The following is a 21,585-nucleotide window of genomic DNA, read 5'->3' on the forward strand; positions in this document are numbered from 1 at the left end:
TTTTTGTATAATTAGTGTATATCATAACTATTTTCCTAGCTGTACATTTACCAGATACACATACACTAGAATGATGATGTATGAGGTGTTTTCTCTGTTTGATTGGATACAATAATCCCAAATGTGATGGTCATTCACTAGTTCTTCCACAGTTCATAAATTGCAGACAATGGGTATATCTATTAGCTCATGTTTCTTGGAACAGTAATATATGATATCTATATTTTGTGGGCTGTTGTCTAAGAAATACCGAGTTATCGCAATATTAAAGAAGCAGAGGTTTCATGACTAAGGTAGTACCAAGTTTGAACAATGTTAAGAGTTTTACATATTTCATGATATGGGCAAACAGTCCATACTTTTTGTATAATATATGAGTTTTATAGAGTTTTTAAGGATTATACTGATCTTTTATCAAAGGAAAAGCAACATACAGTACCTTAATACTGTCCAAGAATAATGTTATAATCAGAATCAGCAAAAATGTACCAGATTAAGTAGAGTAAAGCTTTATGTATATACACCTTAAAGAGTAATGCACACCTTTATTTTATCTATATTAATGCAAAACAATGCTACTGTCCAGTGTAATTTCCTCCCCTTTTTGGCGCTTACCCCTGTGTAGCACTTTATTTTCTTTCTGTGGGTGGGTAGCAGCTCGTCTCATGTAACCATCAAGTGCATAGTCCATCACTGAATCCAGGAGAAAGTAGTGTAAAAAATCCCATCTGGTGCTTGGAGTCCTCAGTTTATGTATACTTTATTGTATTACATAATCTCAAAGTAATGGACGCGTTTTGGCTAATCCAGCCTTCATCAACTACCATTTTGTTATAACTTACAAACTCAAATACCATCCCCCCATCACGTGTAGCGACGTCAGACGCCCAAAACAGGGCGGTAGCTAGAATGTGTCAATCACACTATAACCAAACATCACATAATATTGCAGTGATACATAAAAACACACATACAAAATATCAAGCTAAATTTCAAAACATTAAAGATACCACATATCTTGCAGCGATTCATTGTGGATTTGCTGTCTGAAAAGAAATATTGGAAAAATCTATAATATGCCATATGATAGCTAGTTCAAAAATGCACAATATCATACGCTCTATTTAATCCTCTAGGTTGTAGTGTACCGAGAGTGTGTATCCAATAAGCTTCTCTCCGTAATAACTGGTTTTTTATGTCACCACCACCTCTCCTATGTCTTTTTACCTGCTCCAATACCTGAAATCTCAATTGAGAGATGGAGTGTTTTGCCCTATGGAAATGTGCTGGTAGAGGTAGGAGTAAATTACCAGTACAGATATTAGATTTATGCTTACAAATACGATCTCGTATTGTTTGCATAGTTTCACCGATGTACGCCAAGCCGCAGGGACACTTGATCAAATATATTACATTGGCAGTTTCACAGGCAAAAAAAAACTTTGATTTTAAATATTTTGCCTGATCAATGGGGCATTTTTAAACTCTGCAACCTGGGGGTATGCCTTGCCCAACAGTGGCCAATGTCTATGGACAATATGGTCAAATTGCGCATTCAAAGAGTGAAATTTGTGTGTGAAAGCGATGCGCAAATCTTTTCGACTTCCTCAAGAACCTTAGACAGATAGCCTCTAGATCTAAATCTCTCCATCATCTCCCCTATTCTCGCTTCCTGTGTCTGTGGATCAGACACAATTTGTTTAACTCTTTGAATTTGTGAGGCTGCTATCTCCTGGAGTAGTCTATGTTTGGTTGACAGCAGACCCACAGGGAGCAAGAGACACTGGTGCGGAGCACCGAGGGATCAGGCAAAACCAAACCATAGTCAGGGACACGATGACGTCAGGGCAGGCAGAGTATGTGTAATGCGATAAACAGTCCAAGGTCAGGGTGGCAGCTCAGGGTCAGTACAGAAATCAGGCTGTAATCGATCCTCCCCCTGCTTCAGCCTTCCGAAATCTCGCGCCTGCGCCGTCCGTCGCGGCATTCGGAGGCATTCGGCGCAGGCGCAGTCAATGTCTGACCGCTCCGTGCTCAGACATTTCCACTGCGCCTGCGCCGATGTCATCGGCGCAGGCGCAGTGGAAATGTCTGAGCACGGAGCGGTCAGACATTGACTGCGCCTGCGCCGAATGCCTCCGAATGCCGCGACGGACGGCGCAGGCGCGAGATTTCGGAAGGCTGAAGCAGGGGGAGGATCGATTACAGGCAGAGATGGGCGTGCTGGAGCGAGGCGCAGGGCGGCAAACTGCAAGGTAGACGGAGCCTCTAGGTGCTATGAAAAACGCCTGCATAGCACCTAGAGGCTCATTTGCATAAAGATAAAAGTGCTTTTTTTGAGGTATCGGCAGGCCGGATTAATGTGATAATTAGCTTGTAGGCAAGAACAGACACTAGCGGATCGCTAGTGTCTGAACACCAAATATGTGATATTCAAGTGGTAGAAACCCTTTAAGCACCTCAAGGTGGCCAGCCTTTTGGCTGATGCAGATTAGGATGCGTGTGCTGGCCCCTTAAAAGCCAGAGGGAGTGTGTGCGTGTCCTATGGGCAGAGGAGTAGCAGGCCATAACCTCCATGGGGGGCAGAGCAACTCCAGAGGCCTGCAAGAAGGAGGGGAAAGGACAGCAGTTCTGTGCCGCTGGAAGCGCTTGGCTGAATAAGCAAAGCACTTACGGCCACAAGCCTCCTCTGTAACACCCTGTAATTTATAATTGAGTATCTAAGATCTGTTTAGCTATATAATGAGCAATTAGGTTCTTGCAGGAGCCTATAAATCAGATAGAGATTACAAAATAAAAATCAACACAATCAGAAATCATTTATAACCACCATTTCTGAACTGTTCATACTTTATTTGATGATTTGATCAGTATAAATAAGGTGTCAATGAAATCAGAAAAATAGAATACCTATCAAAATAAAGAACTTCATTTTACAGTGTTCAGAGAAACTGACCCCTGATGTTCTCATTATCACTAATGGGAAAATGTTTTAATGAGAGCATGAGAGGTCTATTGGCTTACTTCAGCTGTGCTAAACAGGCTTATGTACAGCGTATTGGGGAAAGCAGACTTAAAAAAGCATAGACCACATTGAAAATAGAGCAATACAAATAGTAGTACCATCAATGACATCGTGACAGACCTATTTTTCCCTGAGCCAAGATAAGCAGGTTCTCCCCCTGAAACAACGAATACAAATTAAATATTGAAGAACAAGTGTCCAGAAAGATGATAATACAAGAGAGTATTTTTTTTTTTTTTTTTACCAACAGAGACATACTGTGTAAGAAGTAGCAGAGGTAGTTACACATGAGTAGTAATAGTGGGTTTAGTACCAGTACTGCTTAGGGGCTGTAGTATCAATTGTAATATGTGTAGTAGTAGCAGTAGAATGTATGAGTACTAGTAGGAGTTTTGATAGCTGTACTTTAGCAACAAAGCATTAGAAATATCAAGAGTAAAAATGTAGGGGTCATTTAAGAAATCCGACACAGTGGATATAAAAAGTCTACACACCCCTGCTAAAATGGCAGGTTTCTGTGCTGTAAAAAAAATGAGACAAAGATAAATCATTTCAGAACTTTTTCCACCTTGAATGTGACCTATAAACTGTACCACTTAATTGAAAACCAAACTGAAATCTTTTAGGTGGAGGAAAGAAAACAAAACTAAAATAATGTGGTTGCATAAGTATGCACACCCTCTTATAACTGGGGATGTGTCTGTGTTCAGAATTAAGCAATCCCATTCAAAATCATGTTAATTAGGAGTCAGCATACACCTGCCATCATTTAAAGTGCCTCTGATTTACCCCAAATAAAGTTCAGCTGCTCTCGTTGGTCTTTCCTGAAATGTTCTTAGTCGCATCCCACAGCAAAAGCAATGGTCCACAGAGAGCTTGCAAAACATCAGAGGGATCTCATTGTTAAACGGTATCAGTCAGGAGAAGGGTACAAAAGAATTTCCAAGGCATTTAGATATACCATGGAACACAGTGAAGACAGTCATCATCAAGTGAAGAAAATATGGCACAACAGTGACATTGACATTTAGGACTTGTACCATAGTAATTTTGACTTGATGAATTTCACTTATATGGATGCTATTTATTTTTGACTTTTGGTTCATTATGAATTTCTTATGTACACATATATTTTTTATCCACTCATCACCCTTTTTGGTATAATCACGTTCATTTTACAGGTATTCAATTAATAGACTTCTTTTCTTCCTCTTTTCATAGTATTACATACATATTTATGTGTAGGAAAGAAGGAAGCAAAGAAGAGCACTTTACTTTTCTTTGGTTTATTATGACATTTATATTGACTTATCATTTCACTGGTATATGTATTTTTCCACAGGTATTTAACCATTTCCCCACTCACAGTATTATATATATATACACTTTTTTTGCGCACGCTTAAACTTTCTTTTTGGTTTTGTTTCCCCCTTTTTTTGTTGATAATTGATATAGTAATTCACTTACACTAAATTATTGGGTATTATCACATAGATAATTGTCATTCCAATTTGATGTTACAGACGTGGACAAAATTGTTGGTACCCTTTGGTCAATGAAAGAAAAAGTCACAATGGTCACAGAAATAACTTTAATCTGACAAAAGTAATAATAAATTAAAATTCTATAAATGTTAACCAATGAAAGTCAGACATTGTTTTTCAACCATGCTTCAACAGAATTATGTAAAAAAATAAACTCATGAAACAGGCATGGACAAAAATGATGGTACCCCTAGAAAACACAGAACATAATGTGACCAAAGGGACATGTTAATTCAAGGTGTGTCCACTAATTAGCATCACAGGTGTCTACAACCTTGTAATCAGCCATTGGGCCTATATATATGGCTCCAGGTAATCACTGTGTTGTTTGGTGATATGGTGTGTACCACACTCGACATGGACCAGAGGAAGCAAAGGAAAGAGCTGTCTCAAGAGATCAGAAAGAAAATTATAGACAAGCATGTTAAAGGTAAAGGCTATAAGACCATCTCCAAGCAACTAGATGTTCCTGTGAGTACAGTTGCACATATTATTCATAAGTTTAAGATCCATGGGACTGTAGCCAACCTCCCTGGACGTGGCCGCAGGAGGAAAATTGATGACAAATCTAAGAGACGGATAATCCGAATGGTAACAAAAGAGCCTAGAAAGACTTCTAAAGAGATTCAAGGTGAACTTCATGCTCAAGGAACATCAGTGTCAGATCGCACCATCCGTCGTTGTTTGAGCCAAAGTGGACTACATGGGAGACGACCAAGGAGGACACCATTGTTGAAAACGAATCATAAAAAAGCAAGACTGGAATATGCCAAACTACATGTTGACAAGCCACAAAGCTTCTGGGAGAATGTCCTGTGGACAGATGAGACAAAAATCGAAGTTTTTGCCAAGGCACATCAGCTGTATGTTCACAGACGAAAAAATGAAGCATATCAAGAAAAGAACACTGTCCCTACTGTGAAACATGGAGGAGGCTCTGTTATGTTCTGGGGCTGCTTTGCTGCGTCTGGCACAGGGTGTCTTGAATCTGTGCAGGGTACAATGAAATCTCAAGACTATCAAGGAATTCTAGAGAGAAATGTACTAGCCAGTGTCAGAAAGCTTGGTCTCAGTCGCAGGTCATGGGTCTTGCAACAGGACAATGACCCAAAACACACCGCTAAAAACACCCAAGAATGGCTAAGAGGAAAAAATTGGACTATTCTAAAGTGGCCTTCTATGAGCCCTGACCTCAATCCTATTGAGCATCTTTGGAAGGAGCTGAAACATGCAGTCTGGAAAAGGCACCCTTCAAACCGGACACAACTGGAGCAGTTTGCTCATGAGGAGTGGGCCAAAATACCTGCTGAGAGGTGCAGATGTCTCATTGACAGTTACAGGAAGCGTTTGATTGCAGTGATTGCCTCAAAAGGTTGCGCAACAAAATATTAAGTTAGGGGTACCATCATTTTTGTCCATGCCTGTTTCATGAGTTTATTTTTTTACATAATTCTGTTGAAGCATGGTTGAAAAACAATGTCTGACTTTCATTGGTTAACATTTATAGAATTTTAATTTATTATTACTTTTGTCAGATTAAAGTTATTTCTGTGACCATTGTGACTTTTTCTTTCATTGACCAAAGGGTACCAACAATTTTGTCCACGTCTGTATATGTGGTGCATATAGCGCAATTACATTACGCACACATGTATTACATTGGTGGTTCCCTTCCAAAAATATCATCGTACTTCAAATAGGATAGTTAACATTGCTCTCTTGTGTGTCTTTCTCCCCCAAAACTCCTCTCTTTTATTTGTTATCCTTATCCCCCATGGTGTTGCCTGCCTTTTTGTCTCTGTGTGTTTTATTCATGCTCTGTGGGTGCTGTATCCACACATCTGAACTTGCACTCAAAACTTGCTTAATTGTGTTATTATATATATATGGGATGTTAATCTGTGCCTTAATTGTATTGAGTTCGGGAATTGGTAAAATAATTCCACGGTCTACAATTAGAATAGCTGCCGATCCAGATGCCCTCACCCAATATGGTGGTTGCGGTGCGCCCGACGGTCTGCGCATGCACCGGGCTCAGGCCCCGCCCACCGCTCCTGGATGACGATCGTCGCGCAGTAATTGCGTGACTCTCCTCCTCCGGACAGGCTGTGACAGACGTGGCTTCGAGCGCGGCATTCATAGCAGAGTGTCGAGCGCCACATAACGAGCACTCACCATTTGATACAATCCAGGTGAGTTGAAACGGATGGATGATGGGCCAGCCAATAATATTAGCAAGTTAATTAATGTTAACCTATCAGTAAATACGGCATAGCTGCTCCACCTATTTAAGAGACCATTCTCACCACATTAGCCAGTACCCATTGAAAAAGCGAAATGCGAAACGTGCGTTGGGGAGTGGACCATTGGTGTTCCTGCGTGGTATACTAAGTTGGTTTGTCAGTATTTTCTATGTGCCTATTATATCTCAAGTTGCCCTATTGCCTCAGCTAGCCTTTGTGGTGTGTATTTTCACCCCCAAATTTTGGTATCTGTTGTATAATATATGCATATGGGTCTTATTATGTAGATTGGAGCCGTAGTGGTTTGGTGTAATACACCTTTCTACTGATGACCAATCAGGATTATTGCACTTGCACTTTATAAATATATACCATCGGTCCACCATCAGTCCTCTTGGTTTTTAATACTTTTATGTATTGTGACCTGTGTTAAATGTCTCTTGTGATTTGTGTCAATCATGTCTTGTTGTGATTTTCGAATAAAATTATGTTATTTTTTGATTACTTCAGTATTAAAAGTGTTTTTGTACTTTATTGACCCACTCCTTCTGGTTGGTTTTCACAACAGTGACATTACCAAGAACTGGACGTCCCTCCAAACTTGATGAAAAGACGAGAAGAAAACTGGTCTGGGAGGCTACCAAGAGGCCTACAGCAACATTAAAGGAGCTGCAGGAATATCTGGCAAGTACTGGCTGTGTGGTACATGTGACAACAATCTCCCGTATTCTTCATATGTCTGGGCTATGGGGTAGAGTGGCAAGTCGAAAGCCTTTTCTTGCGAATAAAAGCATCCAAGCCAGGCTACACATCTGAAGTCATCCAAAAGCATGTGGGAAAAGGTGTTATGGTCTTATGAAACCAAGATTGAACTTTTTGGCCATAATTCCAAAAGATATGTTTGGTGTAAAAACAACATTGCACGTCACCAAAAGAGCACCATACCCACAGTGAAGCATGGTGGTGGCAGCATCATGCCAAGGGGCTGTTTTTCTTCAGCTGGAACTGGGGCCTTAGTTAAGCTAGAGGAAATTTTCAACAGTTCCAAATACCAGTCAATATTGGCACAAAACCTTCAGGCTTCTGCTAGAAAGCTGAACATGAAGAGGAACTTGTTTTAATCATTCTGAAATGATTTATCTTTGTCTAATTTTTTTACATCACAGAAACCTGACATTTTAACAGGGGTGTGTAGACTTTTTATATCCACTGTATGTCAGTTTGTAAAAAAGTGGCGTCATATTTTTTATGTCATTTTATGTATATCTCTATATATTTTTATCTAGAAATCATGTTTTAATAAATTGTCTATTTTTTCCCTGTCAGCCAACCATTTGTATGTATCATTAAAAGTGAGATTAAACCTGGATTATGGGTCATTTACATTTTGTGACTTTTGTGGTGTTCATTGTGAGTGTTAATCTACATCTCTTTAAAGTGTTTAGGTGTTATTTTATGATGATGAACCACACTTAAAGGGGTATTCCCATTACATACAATGGGGGCATATCGCTAGGATATGCCCCCATTATCTGATAGGTACGGGTCCCACCACTGGGACCCGCACCAATAAGGAGAACGGAGTTCCTGGGGTCTGTCCACCACCAAGCGCTGCTCCCCGCTGCTCTCATACAAGTGTATGGGAGCGCAACGCGCCCACGTGGCCCCTTCTCCCATTGATTTCTATGGGGCAGATTGAAATAGCCAAGCCAGCACTCGGCTATTTTCGGCGGCGCCATTGAAATGATTGGGGGGCGGCTGAGCATGCGCAGTGAGCCCTCCATTCATTTCCTCACTCCGTTCTCGTTGTAGGTGCGTGTCCCAGAGGTTGGACCCACACTTATCAGACAATGGGGGCATATCCTAGCAATATGCCCCCATTGTATGTGATGGGAAAACCCCTTTAACACCATGCTATTTGCTGTCTACCTCTCCCTTCATTGACAGTTCTGCCATAGTTCTCTGTTTCTTGCTGCTAGGGTTCATTTGAAAATAAGCTCTTCTGTGGAGTTTCCATCATATTTCCAGATGCCTCCTGAATGATTAGCAATTATTCCTTTTGGAAGATCATCATGTAAACTTACTTTTGAATATAAATATTCTCTTTGCCATTTCCTTTGTATGATTACAGTTAAACAGTGGAAAGAAAATACAGGCTTTGCTTGCTTTTACAAGAGCTTAAATCACAGCTCAAAGGACTTGTGCTGATCAGCAATCTGTGCATGCCATACTCATTCAAACTTCATATTAGTTTCCAGTGGCAAAAGGAGCACTTGTGTACTCAGCACCAGGTGCAGGGGGCAAGTCCTGGGAGATTCACTGCCACCCCGACCCCCCAAAAAAATGTAAAAAAATAACGAAACAAAAACTGGAATTTGCGCTATATGTCTGTTCAGGCATAATTCGTCTTTCATATTATAAGCTCCCCCTTATATACAATTTACTTACAGTTCTGAAAACTCAGGGGTGCTGGCTGGCTTAGACTCAGGGGTGCTGGCTAAGCCACAGGGGTGCTGGCAGGCGTGGCCTCAGGGGTGCTGGCTGGCTTGGCCAGGCAGAAGGAGTGTGGCAGACTGTGAGGCCCTTTTTCTCCAAGCTGCTCCGGAAAAAAAAAACATTTTCATTATACCGCAGGTCAGACCACCAATCAGACCCCCAATGTTAATCAGACCTCAGCTAACAGCCCCAATAAGATCCCCAATGTTAATAAGACCCCAATAAGACATCAGATCACACCTCAGCTCAGACCCCAATATGAATGACCCCTAATCAAACCTCATATAAGAGCCCCATGCCTCATAGCAGCCCCCAGTAGACTTATAGCAGCCCACAGTAGCCTCTCCACCAGCCCCCAGTGCCTTTCCATTAGCCCCCAGTTCCTCTCCATCAACCCCCAGTGCCTCTAGCCAGCCCCCAGTGCCTCTCCATCACCCCCAGTGCTTTTCCATCTGCCCCCAGTGCTTTTCCATCTGCCCCCAGTGCCTCTCCATCAGCCCCTAGTGCCTCTCCATCAGCCCCTAGTGCCTCTCCATCAGCCCCTAGTGCCTCTCCATCAGCCCCCAGTGCCTCTTACCAGCCCCCAGTGCCTCTCCATCAGCCCCCAGTGCCTCTCCATCAGCCCCCAGTGCCTCTCCATCAGCCCCCAGTGCCTCTCCATCAGCCCCCAGTGCCTCTCCATCAGCCCCCAGTGCCTCTCATTAGCCCCCAGTGCCTCTCCATCAGCCCCTAGTGCCTCTCCATCAGCCCCCAGTGCCTCTTACCAGCTCCCAATGCCTTTCCATCAGCCCCTAGTGCCTCTCCATCAGCCCCCAGTGCCTCTTACCAGCACCCAATGTCTCTCCATCAGCCCCCAGTGCCTCTCATTAGCCCCCAGTGCCTCTCATTAGCCCCTAGTGCCTCTCCATCAGCCCCTAGTGCCTCTCCATCAGCCCCCAGTGCCTCTTACCAGCCCCCAGTGCCTCTCATCAGCCCCCAGTGCCTCTCATTAGCCCCCAGTGCCTCTCCATCATCCCCCAGTGCCTCTCCATCATCCCCCAGTGCCTCTCACCAGCCCCCAATGCCTCTCCATCAGCCCCTAGTGCCTCTCACCAGCCCCAGTGCCTCTCCATCAGCCCCCAGTGCCTCTCCATCAGCCCCCAGTGCCTCTCCACCAGCCCCCAGTGCCTCTCCATCAGCCCCAGTGCCTCTCCATCAGCCCCAAGTGCCTCTCACCAGCGGCCCCTAGTGCCTCTCCATCAGCCCACAGGCCCCCAATCAGTGCCTCTCCATCAGCCCCCAGGGCCCCCAGTCAGTGCCTCTCCATCAGCCTCATAAAATAATAAAAAAACACTTACCCTCCTGCTCCTGGATGCCGCCGCTCCACTCCTCCTACGCAATGATCCTGGTGTCGGCTGTGCTGTGAAGGCTGCTCACAGCGTGATGTCACAGAGCAGAGCGCCTCAGCCCTCATGCCTGTGCGCAGCCCTGCACAGCCAACAGCCGAGGACCAGGTAGCAGTGAGTACAAAGCCTTCACAGCTTCCTGTTTTTTTTGCCCGGCGTTAAAGACGGACGGCCCTGAAAAGGAACGGCATTTCACACATTCCCACAGGACTCGAGCCCTGCCCAGGTGCATATCCATTGCTGCTTATATTTTGAGATCTATATCTGCTCTTTCATAAGCTTCTGTAATGCCAATGCCCAGTTAATTAACTGCTTGCAGATGTTACGACTTTAGGTAGTGACAGACAAGGACAGTGAGCCCTAAGGCTAGAACCCAGCTCGTTTTTATTACCTACTTAGAGTACAAGCCCCAGATAGCTAGACCGCAACTGGTCGACAGGCGACAGACAGAGAGTGGTCAGAAGACAAGCCGAGATCAGAACCAGATGGACAACGCTGTACCAAATGAGAGACAGAGAGTGGTCAGAAGATAAGCCCAGGAACCAATAAACACAGCTAGTGAGTCATAGACTATCACTGACACTGGTGTATGTCAGGAAGGGGTTCAAATATGGCGCTGAGTCCCTGAATCAGAACCTGATAGGTCCATGACTCAGCCCTCCATTAGTCAGAAACACACAGTAATAGAGCAGCTAAGCAATCAGCTCACTGCTAATCTCCCCAGCACATGCCGGGAGAAACAGAGCATTGCTTCCTTTTACTAAGGATGCTGTCACGTCACATGGGTGCGTGGTTCAGTAACACGTCTCTCTCGGCGTGGCTGCTGAAGCCCGGAGAGGTAAGTTTCTTAAAGAAGATCTCCAAACAGCTTTAAATGGCCAATGGTTCCGCATGTAACTGCAAGGATTTTTTTGAATGTATTTGGTGAGTTTGCAGCTGCACACAGATCATCCAGCTGCAGTATTGCGTTAGCAGTGACAGATGGACTCCCCACAGAGAAACCAGAGACAGTTTATCATCTTCCCCACCGCTGTATATATGGCACTCAATGAACAGCACGTATTCAGTTCAGAAAGTGGTCATGACACTTCATGCTCTAGTCCTGGTGATCATGTGATATTTGGGTGCCAGTTAACTGCATAAGCTGCTGAGTTGTAGCAGACCCAGATCAGCTCTGCAGTGAGGCCCCAGAGGTTTTATACCCTCAGCCTCCATTGCGGTAATTTTAATATTGGTGATATATATTTTATGGTCGCTAGGGGTAGGGCTGGAAGCTGCGGATGGACTAGTGGTGGGATATTTTAGTTTTGTTTTGTTTTTATTTTACACATCGTGCCCTCATAATTATATTTTAATAATGTTTTCTCTTTTCTAAATGGGGCTAAAATATTAGTCCCAGTTTACAGGGGGAATGCAGCCTCCTAACATTGACTGTGCAGCTGGGTCTGCTAAGACACAGTAGCTCCTACAGTTAGTTACCTGGCTCCCAGTGATCGCATGACCACTGAGACTGGAGGAGGAAGCTGTCACAATGCACTCTGTATGTGGTTCTAGGAGGCGGGGACAGCCGAGGCGCGCTCGCGTCGCCCGTTCCCGTGGTAACCACTCTGGGGCTGAGTGCCGAGCTGATCACTCTGTGTTTGGCTGTATTGGAACTGAGGAGTCATGTGACGCTGGCCACGTCACATGACTACACTAGCGCCCTATTTAAACAGGTAATCTGCTGGCCACAGATTGCCTGTTATTGAGGTCCTTCCTGCGATATACTTACCTGGTTTGTTGTTCCTGCTTGGCTTCTGATTTCCTGTCCGTCTCATCCTTTGGTCTTTGCGTTCCCTCCTGGTTCTTGCTCTCTTGGTTTTTGACTCGGCTTGTTTGACTTCTCTGTTGCATGTGTTGTCTGTCTTCCCTGCACTTGTTTGTTGACCAGATGTCCCTTGTTACTAGGACTTACGAGGCAAGTAGGCAGGTACAGGAATGCGGGTGGAGCTCAGCGGTCACTTCCCCACCCCCTGTGTGTGTGACAGAATAACAGGCCCAAATTACCACTGTTACCATGAATACTTTTGACACCCTGACGAAGCATGTTTCTAATTAACTCAGATAGTTCCAGAATTGGGGGAGAAACTCCATTTACATGAGTCAGGACAGAGTCCCTCTACCCCGCTTGCATCTAGCCATCTTATGGAGCCTCAGATTAAACTTCCTGAACCATTTCCTGGTGACCGTAACAAGTTTCTTTCTTTCTTTCAAAAAGAATTGTAAGCTTTATTTCAGATTACGCCCCTTGTCACCCGGTTCTGAGAGCCAGCGCGTGTGCATAGTAATCTTCCATTTACAGGGGGACCCCTAGGATTGGGCTTTTTCTTTGCCTTCTGATGCTGGTTGTCTCAGTTCCGTCGAGGGGTTCTTTCAGTCCCTGGGAACCTTGTATAATGAACCTGACAGGGCCATGGTAGCTGAAACCGCTTTTAAGACTTTGGTACAGGGATATCAACCTGCTGAATAGTATTGCACCCAGTTCAGATGATGGTGTGTTCTCTCTCGAAAATCCTAAAGACATATTAGTGAACTACCAGCTTCCTGAGACATTAGAGGAGACCATGACACTCGCTGTTTGACTTGACATACGTGTTAAATCACAGCTCAAAGGACTTGTGCTGATCAGCAATCTGTGCATGCCATACTCATTCAAACTTCATATTAGTTTCCAATGGCAAAAGGAGCACTTGTGTACTCAGCACCAGGTGCAGGGGTCAAGTCCTGGGGAAAAAGTGTGGGAACTCACCCAAGATTCACTGCCACCCGACCCAAAATGTTATGAATGTTATTTTCAGAGAATTCTTGGGTAAATTCGTGATTGTCTACCTTGATGATATTTAGATTTTCTTCCCCTGATTTTGAGAGTCATGTGTCCCATGTTAAACAAGTGTTGGAAGTTTTGAGGAAGAATCGGCTGCCAAACAGGAGAAATGTGTTTTTGGGGTACAAGACATTTTGTATCTCGGGTATGTTCTCAATCCTTAAGCCTTTAAAATGGATCCTAGCAAGGTATTAGCAATTATGCACTGGGTAAGGCCATCGTCTTTGAAGGCCTTACAACGCTTTTTAGGATTCGCTAATTATTACCGTAGATTTATAAATAATTTTTCGGTAATTGCTAGGCCCTTGACTGACCTCACCAAAAAAGGGGCGGGCCTGGATAAATGGTCTGTTGAAGCTACTAAAGCATTTGAAACTCTTAAAAAGGCCTTCAGTAGCGCTCCTATTCTGCTAAGAGGTTCAATCCCCGTCAAGCCAGATGGGCATTATTTTTTACACATTTTAATCTCTCCATCACTTTCAGGCCAGGAAGTAAGAACATGAAGGCAGATGCTCTATCTCAGAGTTTCTGTGCGTTTCAGCCAACGGACGCACCACCTGAAACCATATGGCCAGCTAATGTCTTTTTAGCAGCTGTGTCCCAAGATCTTACGGCTCTTATTAAGGCAGATTTATCTTGTTTAACGTCCTCAATGTTCATGGTAGATAAGTTGTTTGTACCTGAACAATTCCGTCTCCGGCTGTTGGGTGAGTGTCATGATTCTGTTTTGTGTGGACATCCTGGTATCGATAGTACTAAAGAGCTGGTATCTAGGTCTTACTGGTGGCCCACCCTATTCAAGGATGTAAAGTCCAATGTGCTAGCCTGCGAAGTGTGTGCCAAGTCTAAAACCCCTAGAACTTGCCCTGCTGGTGAGCTGCGACCCCTACCCATTCCCAGTAAACCCTGGTCTCATATGTCTATGGATTTCATCACGGACCTGCCACCTGCAGAGGATAAAACTGTGTTTTGGGTAGTGGTCGACAGGTTCAGTAAGAAGGTAAATTTTGTTCCTCTTGCTAAGCTTCCTAATGCTAAGACTCTGTATTTGTGGAACAAATTGTACGTTTGCACAGTGTTCCCGAGAACATTGTGTCTGATAGGGGTGTCCAGTTTGTGTCTAGATTTTGGAGAGCCTTCTGTCAGAGGTGCCAAACCTCATTGTCTTTCTCATCTGCCTATAATCCTGAGTGTAACGGGCATACGGAACGACTTAATCAGTCTGAAGAACAGGTCATATGTCTCTGATGATCAACAGTTATGGGTTAAGTACCTTCCTTTGGCAGAATTTGCAATAAACAACCATGTGAATTCCTCTGCTGGTGTCTCCACATTCTTTTTTAATTACGGTTTCCATCCTCATTTTCATTTTGGGTCATCCGTCTCCTAGTCTAACCCTGAGGCGGATAAGGTCTCGTCAGAACTGTGCACAGTTTGGGCTCCTGTTCAGTTGAACCTAGAAAAAGCTCAAAACAATCAAAAAATCTAAGCAAATAAGAAATGTTCCAAGGGGATACATTTTCCCCTTCCCCACGACAGCACCACAGATAGAGGGATCCACCCCCTGGGACAGGAAACCTACAGAATAAAAACGTGGAGCTCTCTACCCCTTCAGTGGTTTCCTCTCCCTGGAGTGGGAGACCTACAGTTTTTTCCTTTTAGGTTTTCTTACCGTCGGTCTATGATTCCTAGGGGGCCCTAGAGGGCTGACGGTAGCTGCTGGGGTCCATCGCACTGCTGGGCAGGCTGACAGGACTCTAGGATATGGGGGTGCTCCGGGGGCCCTCTGTATCTTGCGGCAGCAATGTGGGTTACCTCTCAGGGAGAGCTCTGCCCCATGAAAGTTCCAGCCGGGAGTGGACGCGACATGCGGGCATCCTTGAGGCAAGGCTCTGCCGCACTATTTTTCTGAACATAGCGGGCCAGTGTGGGACGCTTCCGGCTACATGACGTCGTGCCAGGTCACTTCCGGAAGGCGGGGCGCGTGATGACGCGTTTCCGACACGTCGATTCAGGTCACGGGGGCGGCGTTTTCCGGGAGGTGGTGGGTGGAATGACGCGCTTCCGGATACGCAAGGAGCGGTGCGCGTGATGATGTGCTTCCTGTGGGGGACGCCACTCGTGGCGGTATGTAAGAGAATAAGCCAGACCAGTTCCCTGAGCTATTACAGGACGGTCTGCGCTTGACTAATGTATGGAGATCCCTTTCCTCTAAACAATTTCCCTCACTATTAGTAATATGCAGATTCAGGGTTAAAGTGGTATTCTCAACACTCTATTTCATACTTACCTGCTCCCGGCGCGCTGTCCACTTCCTGGTTTCGGCACTCGGCAGGGGGCGGGCTCCATCTTGATTGAAGTCTTCTCCCGGCCGGGCCGCGCGCTGTAGTGAACGCGCACGCCAAGGCCGCGCATGCGCCCTGGTGACTTCTTCCTGGCAAGTATACTATACTGGCCAGGAAGAAATTACCATAGCGCATGCATGGCCTCGGCGTGCGCTTTCAGTACAGCGAGCGGCCGGCCGGGAGAAGAGAAGAAGTCGTCTGCGCACGCGCGGCCACCGCGATTCCTGAGAAGAGCAGTGGCCGTAACCAGGGGAGACGGAAGACAACAGTCAGGTAAGTATATGTTTATTTTCTTTTAAGGGGTGGGAATGATCACTGTTAAATCATTAACAGATTTAACAGTGATCATTAAGATGGGAATACCCCTTTAACTATTAAATTTTTCCTCAGTGAATAGGCTCCCTACTTCCTCTTTTCTGCCATGGAGGAATAAAGAAGACAAGAATCTGCAGAGGGAGAAATGGTGAATCCCATCCTGGTAGTTGATCAATCTTCCTTTGGGTAAGTGGCTCATTTATGATACTCCATCTAAATTTTGGCCCTTTGTATTGTCTTTTTTCCAGCCTAAACCTCAGAAGATGCTTGTAAAAAGAAAAAACAAAGAGTGTGTGCTGAGTAGGACATCGCTATCTTCTTCTTATGGGAAGAAATTATGCCAAGCCATATCAGACGAGTCGCCTTCATTGTTAGAGAATATAAGATCCCTCATTAAAACGGAAGTTAAAAATTCCTTGAAGCCAAGGAAAAGGGCTGGAACATCAGTGAAGGAGAAAAGTTCTAGGTTTAGCCTATCGCAGAATTACTTGTCTGACGACAGGAGTTGTCTTCTTCTGGCTCTTCTTCAGAGGATGAAATTATGGCAAATTCCTTTTTTCCTCCGCAAGACACGGATAAATTATTAAAGGTCATAAGATCTACCATTAACATTGAGGACGTTAAAGAAGATAAATCAGTAGCGGGTTACAGGAAAGGAAAGGTTGTTGTTTTCCTGTACATAATAGTATCATGTCCTTAATTCAGAGGGAGTGGAGAAAGCCAGGTAGGAAAGCCTTTGCCTCTAGGTCCTTAAAGCGCAAGTATCCTTTTGAGGAAGTTAATTCCTCCACCTGGGGGAAAGCCCCTAAAATTGACGTCACCATTTCTAAGGTATCGAAAAGATCTTCACTTCCCTTTGAGGATACTTGTGTGCTTAACCACTTAGCACAGATTGCCGTACATGTACGGCAGGGGATGCGTTGCCAGAATGCATTCCTCTGTACATGCACGGCGGGATGATCGGGCGGGCACCGGAGCGGTGTGCACCCGATCACTGCAGAGGTCCGGCAGTCCGTGGTAGCCGCTGTATCCGCTGGCATCTCTGTTTAAAGCGATGCCGGAGGATTAACCCCTTCTATGCCACGGTCCATGCTGACCGCGACATAGAAGTGGTTTGCAGCGGGTGAGTGATCGCATCGAGTCCCCGCGCTGCTGTGGCGGGAACCTGATGCGTGACAAGGCAGCCAGATGCTGTGCAGAGCCTGCCCAATGCCCTGCATGGCATCGGGGACTGCCTTCTACGAGTGCCCAGGAGATCCAGCCTCAGGCTGGGTCTCCTAGGCAACCTGTTAGTGTATGACTCAGTGTCATACACTAGCAGGCAATGCATTACAATACAGATGTATTGTAATGCATTGCAGAGGGAATCAGACCCCCAAAACAGTGGGACAGAAATAAAGTTTAAAAAAAAAAAGTTATAAAAAAGTGTTTTGAATGAAAAAATAAAGTTTCAAGTAAAAAAAAAACACGCCCATTGTCGAATAAAAAATTTAAAAATAAGAAAAAACGCAAATATTAGGTATCACCGCGTCCGTAACGAATGGCTCTATAAATATATTACATGATCCACCCCGTCAGATAGACACCATTAAAAATAAAAACTGTGTAAAAAAAAGCAATTTTTGTCAACTTACAGTACAGACCAAAAGACACATCTTCTCAGTTAAAGAGTTTTCTTTATTTTCATGACTATGAAAATTGTAGATTCACACTGAAGGCATGAAAACTATGAATTAACACATGTGGAGTTATATACATAACAAAAAAGTGTGAAACAACTGAAAATATGTCATATTCTAGGTTCTTCAAAGTAGCCACCTTTTGCTTTGATTACTGCTTTGCACACTCTTGGCATTCTCTTGATGAGCTTCAAGAGGTAGTCACCTGAAATGTTTTTCACTTCACAGGTGTGCCCTGTCAGGTTTAATAAGTGGGATTTCTTGCCTTATAAATGGGTTTGGGACCATCAGTTGCGTTGTGGAGAAGTCAGGTGGATACACAGCTGATAGTCCTACTGAATAGACTGTTAGAATTTGTATTATGGCAAGAAAAAAGCAGCTAAGTAAAGAAAAACGAGTGGCCATCATTACTTTAAGAAATGAAGGTCAGTCAGTCCGAAAAATTGGGAAAACTTTGAAAGTGTCCCCAAGTGCAGTCACAAAAACCATTAAGCGCTACAAAGAAACTGGCTCACATGCGGACCGCCCCAGGAAAGGAAGACCAAGAGTCACCTCTGCTGCTGAGGATAAGTTCATCCGAGTCTCCAGCCTCAGAAATCGCAGGTTAACAGCGGCTCAGATTAGAGACTAGGTCAATGCCACACAGAGTTCTAGCAGCAGACACATCTCTAGAACAACTGTTAAGAGGAGACTGTGTGAATCAGGCCTTCATCGTAGAATATCTGCTAGGAAACCACTGCTACGGACAGGCAACAAGCAGAAGAGACTTGTTTGGGCTAAAGAACACAAGAAATGGACATTAGACCAGTGGAAATCTGTGCTTTGGTCTGATGAGTCCAAATTTGAGATCTTTGGTTCCAACCACCGTGTCTTTGTGCGACGCAGAAAAGGTGAATGGATGGACTCTACATGCCTGGTTCCCACCGTGAAGCATTGAGTAGGAGGTGTGATGGTGTGGGGGTGCTTTGCTGGTGACATTGTTGGGGATTTATTCAAAATGGAAGGCATACTGAACCAGCATGGCTACCACAGCATCTTGCAGCGGCATACTATTCCATCCGGTTTGCGTTTAGTTGGGCCATCATTTATTTTTCAACAGGACAATGACCCCAAACACACCTCCAGGCTGTGTAAGGGCTATTTGACCTTGAAGGAGAGTGATGGGGTGCTGCACCAGATAACCTGGCCTCCACAGTCACCGGACCTGAACCCAATCAAAATGGTTTGGGGTGAGCTGAACCGCAGAGTGAAGGCAAAAGGGCCAACAAGTGCTAAGTATCTCTGGGAACTCCTTCAAGACTGTTGGAAGACCATTTCTAATCAAGAGAATGCCAAGAGTGTGCAAAGCAGTAATTAAAGCAAAAGGTGGCTACTTTGAAGAACCTAGAATATGACATATTTTCAGTTGTTTCACGCTTTTTTGTTATGTATATAATTCCACATGTGTTAATTCATAGTTTTGATGCTTCAGTGTGAATCTACAATTTTCATAGTCTTGAAAATAAAGAAAACTCTTTGAATGAGAAGGTGTGTCCAAACTTTTGGTCTGTACTGTACATCACTAAAGGTGCAACACCAAGCGATCAAAAAGGCATATGCCCCCAAAATAGTGCCAATCTAACGGCCACCTCAACCCACAAAAAATGAGCCCCTACATAGGACAATCGACCAAAAACTATGGCTCTCAGACTATGGAGACACTAAAATATGATTTCTTTTTTTGTTTCAAAAATGAAATCATTGTGTTAAACTTACATAAATAAATAAAAAGTATACATATTAGGTATTGCCATGTCCGTAATAACCTTCTCTATAAAAAATTTACATGACCTAACCCCTCCGGTGAATACCGTAAAAAAAAATTGTGTAAAAAAAGCCATTTTTTGTCACCTTACATCACAAAAAGTATAATAGCAAGCGATCAAAAAGTCATACTCACCCCAAAATAGAGCCCCTACACAAGACAATCGCCCAAAAAAGAAATAAAACTATGGCTTTCAGAATGTGGAGACACTAAAGAATATTTTTTTTTTAATGCTTTGTCCGTGACAACCTGCTCTATAATAATGCCACATGATCTAACCTGTTAGATGAATGTTGCAAATAACAAAAAATAAAAACGGTGCCAAAATAGCTATTTCTTGTTACCTTGCCGCACAAAAAGTGTAATATAGAGCAACCAAAAATCATATGTACCCTTAAATAGTACCAACAAAACTGCCACCCTATCCCGTAGTTTCTAAAATGGGGTCACTTTTTTGGAGTTTCTACTCTAGGGGTGCATCAGGGGGGCTTCAAATGGGACATGGTGTAAAAAAAAAACAGTCCAGCAAAATGTGCCTTCCAAAAACCATATGGCATTTATTTCCTTCTGCGCCCTGCCGTGTGCCCGTACAGCAGTTTACGACCACATATGAGGTGTTTCTGTAAACTACAGAATCAGAGCCATAAATATTGAGTTTTGTTTGGCTGTTAACCCTTGTTTTGTAACTGGAATAAAATTATTAAAATGGAAAATCTGCCCAAAAAGTAAAATTTTTAAATTTTATCTCTATTTTCCATTAATTCTTGTGAAACACCTAAAAGGTTAACAAAGTTTGTAAAAACAGTTTTTAATAACTTGAGGGGTGTAGTTTCTTAGATGGGGTCACTTTTATGGAGTTTCTACTCTAGGGGTGCATCAGGGGGGCTTCAAATGGGACATGGTGTAAATAAACCAGTCCAGCAAAATCTGTCTTCCAAAAACCACACGGCGCACCTTTCCCTCTACACCCTACCATGTGCCCGTATAGTTTACGGCCACATATAGGGTGTTTTTGCAAACTAGAGAATCAGGGCAATACATATAGAGTTTTGTTTGGCTGTTACCCCTTGCTTTGTTACTGGAAAACTGGATAAAAATGGAAAATTTGCCCCAAAATTTAAATTCTCAAATTTCATCTCCATTTGCCAATAACTCTTGTGGGACACCTAAAGGTTTAACAAAGATTGTAAAACAAGTTTGAATACCTTGAGGGGTGTAGTTTCTAGAGTGGCATCATTTTTGGGTGGTTTCTATTATGTAAGCCTCACAAAGTGACTTCAGACCTGAACTGGGCCTTAAAAAAAGTTTTTTTTTGAAAATTTCTGAAAGATTTCAAGATTTGCTTCTAAACTTCTAATCCTCGCAACGTCCCCAAAAAATAAAATGTCATTCCCAAAATGATCAAAACATAAAGTAGAACTATGGGAAATGTAAAGTAATAACTATTTTTGGATGTATTACTATGTATCATAGAAGTAGAGAAATTGAAACTTGTAAATTTGCAAACGTTTCAAAATTTTTGGTAAATTTGGCATTTTTTTATAAATAAAAAAATATTTATTTTTTCTCCATTTTACCAGTGTCATGAAGTACAATATGTGACAAAATAGCATTCTCAGAATGGCCTGGATAAGTAAAAGCGTTTTAAAGTTTTTCACACATAAAGTGACACTGGTCAGATTTGCAAAAAATGGCCTGGTCCTCAAGGTGAAAATGAGCCTGGTCCTTAAAAAAGCTAAGTCTTTCCTTAGGGGAACTTGGGAGGCCTCCACGTTATCCTTTTGCCCTGTTGTAGCCGCTACTGTTACGGCTAGAACATTAGCTCCTTGGTTGCAGCAACTGGAAGTGCAATTAAAAGAAAGATCCCCTAGGGAACAGATTTTATC

This window comes from Bufo gargarizans, chromosome 4, assembly GCF_014858855.1.
Source record: "Bufo gargarizans isolate SCDJY-AF-19 chromosome 4, ASM1485885v1, whole genome shotgun sequence".
Lineage (NCBI taxonomy): Eukaryota > Metazoa > Chordata > Amphibia > Anura > Bufonidae > Bufo > Bufo gargarizans.